At 45.3% G+C, this 13,364-nt stretch overlaps 1 protein-coding gene across 4 annotated transcripts in view; it reads left to right on the top strand.

Annotated features, from left to right (window-relative positions):
- The first annotated feature begins 9,596 nt into the window (after positions 1-9,596).
- The window catches only part of cemip (cell migration inducing hyaluronidase 1), a 166,337-nt gene continuing 162,569 nt past the window's right edge, over positions 9,597-13,364 (top strand). For 3 of the 4 annotated variants that reach the window (XM_085906791.1, XM_085906795.1, XM_085906794.1), the window contains exon 1: positions 9,597-9,700. The gene's annotated coding sequence lies outside the window, so the exon portion shown is untranslated. The remainder of the gene's footprint in view (positions 9,701-13,364) is intronic. The other variant, XM_085906792.1, reaches the window with a different exon arrangement.

Raw genomic sequence — 13,364 nt, 5'->3', positions numbered from 1 at the left:
TTGGTATTTTCTGAAATTACTTCACAATCGGTCTTTAAAAAGGGACCACAGATAACAGGCAACATGAAACTGGAAAAAACAGAATTTTGTCTGTCCTGAAATTAAATCAAAACACAATGCCAATGCCTATTGCCTATATTTGCCTTTTAGCTAGCATGCCAGATCATGTTCACTGGAGGATGTAGAACAGAGGTGTCAAACTCATTTTTGTCACAGGCCGCATTGTAGTTATAGTTTCCCTCGGAGGGCCATTATGATTGTCAACGTCTTCTATATACAGTATAGGCTATAAAACAAACTGATGAATAACTAGTTCTGAAATTTAAGACAAGTAAGAATTGTTCATATATTCTAACAAAACAAATGTTAATAAAAATTGCAAGCAATGTCACTATTTTTTTTAAAAAGTGAAGACGATTTGTAATTTTAATGATGACACAAAGCCGATGCACAATTTGTTATACAATAGTTTGAGAAACGCGATTGTTTACAGAGGGCTCATTGGTTATTGGCTAGTGAATGCATATCGCAACCCTAGTCAACAGCACTTTGTTGCGGTATAGCTTTTATTTTATGCGCTGTATAATCCGGTGCGCCTTATATATGGACAAAGTTTTAAAATGGGCCGTTCAGTGAAGGTGCGCCTTATAATCCGGTGCGCCTTTTGGTCCGGAAAATGCGGTAACTGGCATTTCATTCAACTTCAATCTGGTTTGTTTGAGTCAGAAACATTAAGCCTGAACAGCCATTTATCTTGGTTTGTATGAGAATAAAACTGTTGCATTTATAATGAGAGGAAGTTCAAAAACAGCTTCTTTTGAAAGACATACAACAGATCAGTGCAGTAATTAAATAAGCAGGTAATTGGCTCAAGCGGAATAATTTTTCAGATCCCGGTCATGCATCATTTCTCTGATTCTGCTGCACTTGTTATAATAGTGTGGCCCAAAGACAATTATGTTATCTATTTCTGCTGAGTGAAACAAGGGCTTGATGCAAACAAAATAACTATCAATTTCATCAAAATTGTGACCAGATTTTCAACTAGTCCATAATGGCTATGCAAATTTTAAAACTTAAGAACATTTGTGGACCATCTGCATAATCATGGTAAGATTTGTTCATATTTTGTATGATTTTGCTAGACTAAAGTATAATGACAATAAACAGGAAGAGTTCCCCAACGGAATGGAACACTGGGGTAATATGATTACTCTCTGTCTTACTTGACCAGTGTTTCCTTTAATTTACACAAATTAAAGCACTCGTTATGGACACTTTCACAATTAAGACTCTGTGACCTCTTACATCGCTAAGTGCATTGATGATGTGACCCTCACAAAGTACGTCGTCACTCGGGCTAACTGGAAGCCATGGCTGACAGGGGCTGTCCTTGGGCTCCTCAGGGCCAGAGACAAAGCCTACAGGGCTGGGGATGCAGTGAGCGTGAGATCAGCAAGGGCGAAACTGTCCCGGGGCATCAAGGATGCGAAAAAGGCGTTCTCTTCCAAGATTACTGCTCACTTCAAAGACAGCAAGGATGCTCGGAGCCTGTGGCGAGGCATACAGACAATCACGGACTACAAGCCCGCGCCGCAGAGCTGTGAGGGCGACGTCCCTCTGCTCAACGAACTGAACTGCTTCTTTGCTCGTTTCGACGCTCAGAATGACACTTGCCCGCTGAAGACCCCTCCCCATCCGGACGAGCAGCCTCTGTGCCTCTCTGCCGTTAGCGTGAGGAGGACGCTTGCTGCTATCAACACCCGTAAGGCGGCGGGCCCGGACAACATCCCGGGACGGGCGCTGAAGGACTGCGCTGAGGAGCTGATGGATGTCTTCACGGACATCTTTAACATTTCCCTGCGGCAGGCCGTCGTCCCGTCTTGCTTCAAGGCTGCCACCATCATACCTGTGCCGAAAAATCCTGCTCCCTCCTGCTTCAATGACTACCGCCCTGTGGCACTGACCCTCATCGTCATGAAGTGCTTTGAGAGGCTTGTCTTGGCGCACGTCAGATCTGTTCTTCCCCCCACCGTGGACCCCTTCCAGTTTGTCTTCCGACCCAATCGGTCCTCTGAGGATGCCATCTGCTCTGCCCTCCACTCTGCCCTCACCAACCTGGAGAACAGGGACTCGTATGTGAGATTGCTGTTTGTGTACTTCCGTTCTGCATTCAACACCATTGTTCCACAGCGTCTCATTTGCAAACTTGACAAGCTGGGCCTCAGTACCTCCCTTTGCAACTGGCTACTGGACTTCCTCTGTCAGAGGCCTCAAGTAGTGCGTGTGGGCGACAGTGTCTCCGGCAGCATCACGCTGAGCACGGGGGCCCCTCAAGGCTGCGTGCTCAGTCCGCTGCTCTTCACCCTGCTGACGCATGACTGCACTGCGACCTACAGCAGCAACCACGTGCTGAAATATGCCGACGACACGACTGTGGTGGGTCTGATCACCGGTGGCGACGAGACTCACTACAGATCGGAGGTCGACCTTTTGGCCGCTTGGTGCAGGGACAACAACCTTCTGCTGAACGTCAACAAGACCAAGGAGATAATCATTGACTTCCGGAAGGGTCACGCCCACCACCTGCCGCTGACCGTCGACGGAGCTGTGGTGGAGAGAGTGAGTAGCACCAGATTCCTGGGGGTGCACATCTGTGAGGACCTCTCCTGGACCACCAACACTGCGTCGCTGGCGAAGAAGGCTCAGCGCCGCCTGTACTTTCTGCGGAAACTCAGGCGGGCAAGTGCTCCTCCCGCCGTCATGACCACATTCTACCGTGGCACCATTGAGAGCATCTTCTCCAGCTGCATCGCTGTGTGGGGTGGTGGCTGCTCTGAGTACAACATGAAGGCCCTGCAGCGCATAGTGACCACTGCGAGTAAAATCATCGGCACTCCCCTCCCTGAAGGAAGTTTACGCCTCCCGTCTCACCCGCAAAGCGGCTGCGATTGTGTGTGATGAGAGTCACCCCGCTCACTCTTTGTTTGTACTTCTGCCCTCTAGGAAGAGATACAGATGCCTGCGCTCCCGCACCACCAGACTCAGGGACAGCTTCGTGCTCCAAGCTGTCCGGATCCTGAATTCCCTCCCCCCTCCACCCTCTGCTACATGACGTCCTGTTCTTTTGCGCTATGATCTGGCTGTCTGCTATTAGCGCGCTTGCTCCATTTTGCTGCTCTTATTTGTCTATTTATTTATTTCTTCTTCACCTTCATCTTCTTCCGCTTATCCGGGGTCGGGTCGAGGGGGCAGCAGCTTTAGGAGGGACTCCCAGACCTCCCTCTCCCCAGCCACTTCCTCCAGCTCATTTCCTTGAAGCCGTCCGGAAGTCATTCTCCATGGCCTCGCCAAACTTCTCCCACGCCCGAGTTTTTGCCTCAGCAACCGCCGAAGCCGCGTTCCGCTTGGCCATCCGGTACCTGTCAGCTGCCTCCGGAGTCCCGCAGGCCAAAACGGCCCTATAGGACTCCTTCTTCAGCTTGACGGCATCACTTACCGCCGGTTTCCACCAGCGGGTTCGGGGATTGCCGCCACGACAGACACAAACAACCTTACGGCCACAGCTCCGGTCGGCTGCCTCAACAATGGAGGCGCGGAACAAGGTCCACTCGGACTCAATGTCCCCCGCCTCCCCCGGGACGTGGGAAAAGCTCTGCCGGAGGTGGGAGTTGAAGCTCTTCCTGACAGGGGATTCTGCCAGACGTTCCCAGCAGACCCTCACAGAGCGTTTGGGTCTGCCCGGTCGGACCGGCATCTTCCCCCACCATCGGAGCCAACCCACCACCAGGTGGTGATCAGTTGACAGCCCCGCCCCTCTCTTTACCCGAGTGTCCAAAACATGCGGCCGCAAATCCGATGACACGACTACAAGGTCGATCAACGAACTGCGGCCTAGGGTGTCCTGGTGCCAAGTGCACACATGGACACCCTTATGCTTGAACATGGTGTTAATTATAGAAAATCCGTGTCGAGCACAGAAGTCCAATAATAGAACACCGCTCGGGTTCAGATCGGGGGGGCCGTTCCTCCCAATCACGCCCTTCCAGGTCTCACTGTCATTGCCCACGTGAGCATTGAAGTCACCCAGTAGAACGATGGAGTCCCCAGAAGGTACTCTGAGCTGCCGTTCGGTGCATAGACACAAACAACAATCAGGACCCGTCCCCCCACCGAAGGCGGAGGGAGGCTACCCTCTCGCTCACCGGGGTGAACCCCAATGTGCAGGCGCCCAGCCGGGGGGCAATAAGTATGCCAACACCTGCTCGACGCCTCTCACCGTGGGCAACTCCAGAGTGGAAGAGAGTCCAGCCCCTCTTGAGAGGGCTTGTACCAGAGCCCAAACTATGTGTGGAGGCAAGTCCGACTATGTCTAGTCGGAACCTTTCTGTCTCACACACCAGCTCGGGCTCCTTTCCAGCCAGAGAGGTGACATTCCATGTCCCTAGAGCCAGCCTCTGCAGCCTGGGATCGGACCGCCAAGGTCCCCGCCTTTGGCCACCGCCCAGCTCACTATGCACCCGACCCCTTTGGCCCCTCCTATAGGTGGTGAGCCCATTGGAAGGGGGACCCACGTTTCTTTTCGGGCTATGCCCGACCGGACCCCATGAGCGATGGCCCGGCCACCAGGCGCTCGCCTTCGAGCCCCACCTCCAGGCCTGGCTCCAGAGAGGGGCCCCGGTGACCCGCGTCCGGGCGAGGGAAAACGACATCCATATATCTTTTTCATCATAAGGGGTCTTCTGAGCCGTGCTTTGTCTGGGCCCTCACCTAGGACCCTTTTGCCATGGGTGACCCTACCAGAGTCATGGAGCCCCAGACAACATGGCTCCTAGGATCATAGGGGCACGCAAACCCCTCCACCACGATAAGGTGACGACTCACGGATATTTATTTATTTATTGTTTATTATTTGGGTTATTTGCTTATTACTTATTCGTTGCTCTTCTCTGTTCGTTTTTACTCTTTGTGCTATTTGATGTGAGTGTTGTGTACTGTCTAGTCACCGTGGGACGGTGGCAAACGTAATTTCGATCTCTTTGTGTGCCTGGCATGTGAAGAAATTGACAATAAAGCGGACTTTGACTTTGATTTAACAACACAGATTTATAATCCATGAAATGAAAACGTTCTTGAGATTACAGATGCAATGTGTAATTTGTCCCTATGCTAAAATTTTGCATTGCAATAACACTTTGATGTGTGGTTGGCTATGCCTAAACTCCCCCATCCGACCATGTGTATCGAGAAGGTTTTTATTCTGTTTTGAAGGACGGTTGGTGGGGGAAATAGATTTTTGGAAAAGGTCATGATTTAATTATTGTACAATTATCTTCCACTACAAATACTTCAAATAATATATTTAGTTTGCTTTTTGCAAACAGGAGACTTGGACACCCATTTCTTGGTAAAGTGCATAATTTCCACGATGTCATTTTTGGTGCAACATCCTGAGAATGGATGGAGAAGGATATGATTTTGTAGTGTATGCAGAGTGTGATGGGGAGCCAGTGGAGCTATTGTAGGACTGTTGTGATGTGGTGATGGAAGGGTTTGTGCGTGATAATGCGGGCGGCTGAGTTTTGGACCATTCAGAGTTTATGGAGGGATTTTTAGGGGAGGCTGAATAGGAAAGAGTTGCAGTAGTCTATACAGAAAGTGACCAGAATGGTGGTGGTGTGTGGGGTAACTGAGGGACGAAGGCGGTGGAGGTTTCTGAGGTGGTAGTAGGCGGACCGGGTGATGTTATGTTTTTTTGAGAATCGGAGTGACGACAGCAGTTTGGAGAGGGGAGGGAACAGTACCAGAAATGAGAGAGGAATAAATGATGTGTTATAAAGGGAGACAGTGCAGGGATGGAGCTTTTGATGAGGACAATCGGGAGAGGATCTGGTTGACAGGTGGGGATTTGGAGTTTTGATTGAAGATTGAGAGATTTGGGTGACAGAGGGCAGGGTGAAAGAAGAAAACAGATGCGTTGCAGATGCAGAAGATGAAACGGGTGGGTTTGAAACCGAGAGGTTAAGATGCTGGTGGATCAGTTGAATTTTGGTGGTCATGGAAGCAGCCAGGTTATTGCAGAATTCAGAGGAATAGAGGTGAGGTGGAAGTGAGTCCGGGGGGTTTGTGAGAGGAGTGAGAATAGTGTTTTAGACCTACCTTCATGTGATCTGATTAAATTTGAGTAGAATGTGGATGTTGCTGTATATACGGACTGTATGCAATAGAGGGTGTGTCAAGTGTACATGTCTTTGTGTATGGTGAGTCCAGTTTTCCTGTACAGTCTCTCCAGTCTGCGGCCTTGACTTTTGAGGTGTCTGAGGGTGCAGCGTGAGTAACTTTAGCTTTTATTTTATCCAGGTAAGACCATTAAGAAGAGATTCCCATTCGCAATGCCAACCTGTTAGGGTTGTAACAAAAGCAAATACAAATCGTATTTACACATTTTCAATAAACTGTGCAATGTGATGTACACAAACACATAATTATTAAGTGTTTATCTATACAGAAAAATAGCCACCACAATAACTAATTCCATAGGAACTTGGATCACCATTGTGTTAAAGGTAATATACAATCAAAAACATACCTATAATTTACTGCGGAAAGCTTAAAACAGCATCATACAGCTCCAAATCAATCAACAAATAAATAAAATCGTCCTGTTAACTCATCAATGCATCCACTCCAACACATACCCTTATCTCAAGGAACTGGTCACGCTCCAGTCTTCCATTTGGAGTCTCTGCTTATCAAACACCTACCTTCTCAAAACCTCCAAGACAAACCTCCGCTCCATGGGAGACTGGGTTTTCTGCTCTGTCTCCCCCGAACTGTGGAATGCCCTCCCAGTCCACCTGAGAGCAGTCGGTTGACACTTTTAGAAGCATTCTTAAGACATTTCTTTAAAAAAAAAAAAACATTTCTGCAGCATTTTGAGATTTTTTGCAATCTAAAGTACAATATAAATATAATTTATTGTTATCATTATGATTAATATTATGATTAAATCATATTTACACATTTTCAACAAACTGTACAATAACGTGATGTACACAAACTTCCATCCATTTTCTGTACCGCTTTATTCCCACGGGGGTCGCGGGCCTACTGGTGCCTATCGCAGCAGTCATCGGGCAGTAGGCGGAGGACACCCTGAACCGGTTGCCAGCCAATCACAGGGCACACAGAGACGAACAACCATTCGCACTCGCACTCACATCTAGGGCAATTTGGAGTGTTCAATTGGCCTACCAAGCATGTTTTTGGAATGTGGCAGGAAACCGGAGTGCCCGGAGGAAACCGGAGTGTCCGGAGAAACAGGGCATGGGGAGAACATGCAAACTCCACACAGGGAGGGGCGGAGGTAGAATCGAACCGGCACCCTCCTAACTGTGAGGCAGTCGTGCTGACCAGTGCGCCACCGGAACGCCCATGTACACAAATATATAATAATCATTATTATGTGTGTATTTGTACAGGAAAATTGCCACCACAATATCTAATTTCATAGGAAATTGGATCACCAATGTTATATCATGATCAACTGTGGAAAGTTTAAAATAGCATTATACAGCTCCTTTAGTTCATACATATATGAAACTAATATATATATATATATACATACATACATATATATATACATATATATATACATATATATATATATATATGGTGTGTGTGTGTGTGTGTGTGTGTGTGTGTGTGTGTGTGTGTGTGGGGGTGGGTGGGTGGTTGGGTGGGTGTGGGTGTGGGTGTGTATATACGTGTATGTTTAATCCGTTCCAAGCAAAAACTAAAGAAAAAAACGCCTTTTTTAAGCATTTTTTCATTTGCGCATTTTTGTCCGATCACGCAACTGTAGCGCACCGCCGAACGCGCAACCGTAGCGCGTCGCGGACCGCGCAACTGCACCGCGCTGGTCGCATTATTAGAACATATTTTTAAAGTCCTGATGTACTTTCCAAACTTTAAGTGGACCTCAGAGCGATCCAATCGCGCAACCGCAGCGTGCCGGTCGCTCACTGTGGCATTGCTTTAGGAGCGTCTTTGGCTTTACTGAAAATTGCCCACTTCAACTTACGATCCCTCAACAATATCCCTCTGCACTCCTTCAAATGTCATCTCAAGACCCACTTCTTCAACTCTGCATATGACACCTAATTCATCGCGCGTGTGTGGTTATGTGTGCGCGCACGATTATGCATGAAACTTTCTATGTAAGCGGCTTTGAGTACCGTAATTTTCGGACAACAAACAACATCAGCAGCTACCATCAGCAGCTACCATCAGCAGCGGTTACTACCAACACGAGCAGCTGTCACCTCCACCACCAGCTGAGCACACTCTCACCACCATTAACTGTCACTGTTCTGTCTGGCTAGCGCTGAGCGGCGAGGAGCTAGTGCTCGAGACCCTACTGCTTAACTGCGAGGACTTACACAGTTGTAACTGGTATGGCGTGGGCTCGATCGGAAGCGGGCAGTGAGCTGCAAGGAACTAGTGGAGGGGACGGTAACCACTGTCACCAGTGACCAGAAGCCCCCACCCCCAACACTGCACAGCTCAGTATGAATGAAACCAGCTGCAGTCTCTCGAAATCATACCAGACAAACAAGCATTCACGCTCACAATAACACCTACGGGCTATTTGGAGTGGTCAATCGGCCTATTATGCAGAGTCATCAATCAAAGTGAATGTCATATGAATCAAGTCCCTCATCTCTGCTATAAAGTTGTCTCTCATCTGTTGCCATTCGCACAACAAAATAAGATGTGGTTTCCTGTGAGTATATCAGCTTGTGTTCAATTACACAGGCCCAGATTTCAAAGCAAGAACAGTAAGTAAATAAAATTGAGACAAGATCATTATTATTTAAGTTTTCATCCCTTTTGTGTCATTTTGGTTTAGTGTTGAGCAGTGAGACATTCCAAATGTAAATTGGTTGCCTTAGATCAGTAAAGGTTTTGAAACGCTGCTGTAGCCTTCTTAATGTCCTCCAAGCACTGCGATGTGTCTGTTTGACTTATTAAGACTAAAGAACAGTTCTGAACATAAAACACAATAAAATTCCCGTAAATACACAAACTGATATGATGTTGAGTATTCGTGACATAACATCCAATCATTCATTCTCCACATGTGATTGTGGAATGTGAGCATACACAGCTGTTTGGTAGCACATTATGCAGTGTGACAAAAAAAACCCCCAAAAAAACCGTGTAGTTTACTTGGTATGTAGCCTGCCTAAGTGGTTGGTGCCCAGCTGTCCCCTTTTTGAAATTCAAAAACAAAACGACAGTCGGGGTTTCACAATGTTATTTACCCCTAATCACACACACGCCGCCCCCGACTACCACCAGCATAAAAAAAATGAGGGACAAAAAACATTTAAGCAGGAATGTTTGTACTAAGTATTGTTGTCTTCAGATTTCATTATACAGGTACTAACGCACGCACACACGCACCCACACACCGGGGCGCATACATGCACACTCGCACACACAAGCACCATACAGACACGCAGTGGGCGTGTCTTCCCTCCAGTATGAGTAAATAGAAGCGCGCCTCTGTGCTTCAGTCAAGAAATGACAGTGTCCGTTCGGTCTGCTACCGGCATCCGCTGTTGCACATCTGCTCCATCACTGCAGGGTTTCAAACTCTTAAATTTCAGAGACACAGATTATTTACAACATTGCGGTAAGAATTTACCCTTCCTTAACACTCTTGTTGTGATTGTTTCAATGAATATAACTGATTAATGACAGAGAGGGTCAGTTGAGATTTGTCCGCTTTGAGCCACAGGTGTCCATCTTTTTCTGTGTTTTGCGCTCTTCGGTTCTAAAGACGAAGGTCTCCCTGACTGCGGTCTCAAGGTAGCTTCAGTGTTATTAAGTAGTAAATTGACTGTATTGGACTGTTGACAAAGGTAGATTTTGAGCCCACTCACCGTGCCTGCACGTGCAAACGTGACTATATTAGTAAGTGTAGTGCACAGTACGTTTGGCGGTGCTCGCTTTTGATTACCTTGCACGTTGGCGTTTTCTTGAAAAAAAACAAAGCCATGAAAAACAAAAAATAGAAATGCTAGTTCAGTGGTCTAACTCGTGTGTGCAATGCCTACTCACTGTCTGACTCCAGCGATAACAAGTGCATGGATTCTCCAGTGTACCCCGCAAGTATAACGTAACGTGAGCATTTCTTCTCTTGGCAAGTAAAAATGCTCCTGTCTTATTGTTTTCGGGAATAATGTTTCCCCCTATTTACCCCATTATCCTACCATTCTTACTATTTGAAGAAGATAAACAAGAACAAAGAAGGTATGCAAAAAGCAAAATCAGTAAATACAATTACCACAAGACACACCCATAGGATTAAAGCAAACAAACAAACAAACAAACAAACAAACAAACAAACAAACAAACAAACAAACAAACAAACAAACAAACCAGTATACAAGAGTCTACAAATACAAAACATGTCTACAATGTGTACTGTAATATTGCCACAAGAAAAAACATGACAAACCTCCCTTACACAAGAGAAAAAAATAACATACAGAATAAATAATGCTGAAATCTAAGATGACATTTTGAGCTAAGACCTGAGAGTTAACAGTACATGGGATAAAAATGTGATTGACAGGATAGCCAATTCCCAATTGTCATTCTGTAACAGAAGCATAGTGTTCACTTCTGACGTTCAGATGAGACATCGGATTGGATAGGAGCAAAAATATCCTCTCAACAACAGAGCTAAATAAGTGTACAGTACAGTGTCTTGCATGAATGAAATGTCACTGTGGTTGTTTCTGTTTCTGATGTCCAAACTTGCACAGGGTTTCTGATTTTGTTTATTGCATTTAAAATGTGATGTTCTTTTAGCTAACACGAATATCCATGTAATGTGTGTTTATCACGATCCTGCCATGAAATTATCTTACTTTTTTCACCTAGCTCCAAGCATCAATCTGATACTACAGTAGTGACGGAAACCGCAGCTGCATATTTTTTGGTAGGGCAGATTTGACATTAACACAATGAGAAATGACAAAATTTAGTACCCAAGCTAACATTAGTGACCCAGTTGTGTTCCTTTGCACAGCATTGTAGCCTACCATGTTATTACACACAGCAGCAACATATTATCATCAGTTTCCTATGGAATAAAATGTGTTCTTACTGTAACCAACAGCCACATGGTGGGAAATGAGACACCATTGCTCTTCTTTGTTTTTGTTTGTTAGCGTGTGGCATTCCAACAGATGATTTCAATCTGGAAGTCTTTTCCTACTGTTTTCAAATAAAAAAACGTAACTAGAGCGGCGTCAATGAGTACACAGTGGAAAGGCACCATATGACAAGTGACTAGGATAGCACTAAAACAAGGTTACCAACCTTCTTGAAGTTGAGAGCTACTGCTTGGATACTAATTAATGCAAATGACTACTAATTTGATTCGCACTTATGAAATAACTAATAGAAGATTATATATATATATATATATATATATATATATATATATATATATATATATATATATATATATATATATATATATATATATATATATATATAATATAAATATACATATATATATATATATGGGTATATATATATATTATATAATATACATATATATATATATATATATATATATATATATATATATATATATATATATATATATATATATATATATATATATATATATATATTCCCACCTGGAAACAGCAAAACATATCCTACAATCCCCTCCTGTCCCCTGTTGGAATGCATCCTCCTGTCACTATTCGTTCTTGCTCTGACGGCACATGTCCGGCGCCCACCTGCTGCTCTGGTGCTGAACGTCCTTTGGCCGCTACAAGACCTGGCCTCTACAACAGAGGTTCCATCCCAGGGACAGAGAGGTCCGTGTGTCCTGGACACACGCCCATTTTGCAGACAAAGGAGGAGGATTGACAAAGTTGGAAAAAGGGTGGATTGAGGACAGATGGAAGTGTTTTTGGTCCGCCAGTGTAACCATCCTGAAGCTGGTCAAGTGCCAACTAAGGACCTTTTTGGCACACTAACATGAAAGACTGCCAAAGATAGTTTGTCTCGCATGTGCGTGTCAATACATTGTGTTTTTTGTAGTTATTTCTTCCTGCTTATGTATATAAGTATTTGTTTATTAAATAAAGGACAAGGAAAAAAGACCAAGTTCAGGCCAAATCTGAATGTTAACACGGAAGTGGGTGCCACGGTCCCTAAATTTAGTTGAGATTCAAATGTTTATTATTATTTCTAGTTATGAAACCTCTTAGCCTCTTGCGCCATAATGCATGGCAAAAAAATGAAAGAGTTTTGTCCCGGAGAGAATGTCTGCTCAGCTTTAGGATGATCCTCTGCACCGGCAGATAACCAGAATAATCCTGAGCTGAACCATCGAGGTTTTTCAGATGAAGTTCATATTCATGTGTTTGCATCATCTCTGGACTAGATTGACAAACTCCAAGGAGTATATCATCAATCCATCAATCCATCCATCCATTTTCTGTACCACTTTGTCCCCACGGGGGTCGCGGGCGTGCTGGAGCCTATCCCAGCGGTCATCAGGCAGTAGGCGGGGGACACCCTGAACCGGTTGCCAGCCAATCACAGGGCACACAGAGACGAACAACCATCCGCACTCACACCAAGGGGCAATTTGGAGTGCTCAATCGGCCTACCAAGCATGTTTTTGGGATGTGGGAGGAAACGAGAGTGCCCGGAGGAAACCCACGCGGGCTCAGGGAGAACATGCAAACTATCATCAATCCTTCCATCCATTATCAGAACTGCTTATCCTCATGAGGGTCACAGGGGCGCTGGAGCCATCCCAGTAGACTTCGGGCGTTAGGCAGGGGATACTAGTTGCCAGCCAATCGCAGTGTTTTATATCAATTGTGTATCAAATGTCCACTCGCCAACCATTGCAGCTTAGTCATCCTGGAAGTGGTATTCCCCCATCGGTGGCCCCTCTCTCAAGCGATCTCATTTTTTTCCCCATATGTTTTTTTTCATTTTTCCTTTTTTCTTGCCCTCCTGTGGGTAAAGCTCAGGGGATGTCATTCATGTTTGTCAACATTGAGTATGTGAAGCCCTTTGAGACATTTCTGTGATTAAGGGCAGCATAGATAAAACTGACTTGACTTGACTTGACTTCAGGTCGTCCAATGCTAGACGTTCAAAACACTTCATGAACACAGACATCAGAGCAACAAGCACATTCAGTCCCAAAATGCAGTTTCCTTGGGAACTGTAATGATAGTACTTAACGCAGCAGACTTAAAATACAGATTTTATTTTGGCAGTTCATGACCTAGTTTTTCTCTGTCATTTGT

Source organism: Syngnathus leptorhynchus, chromosome 3 (genome assembly GCF_054491065.1).
Source record: "Syngnathus leptorhynchus isolate UIUO chromosome 3, UIUO_Slep, whole genome shotgun sequence".
In the NCBI taxonomy this organism is placed as follows: Eukaryota; Metazoa; Chordata; class Actinopteri; order Syngnathiformes; family Syngnathidae; genus Syngnathus; species Syngnathus leptorhynchus.
Note: the sequence above shows the minus strand (reverse complement) of the source record. Positions and strands in the feature narration are given on the sequence as shown.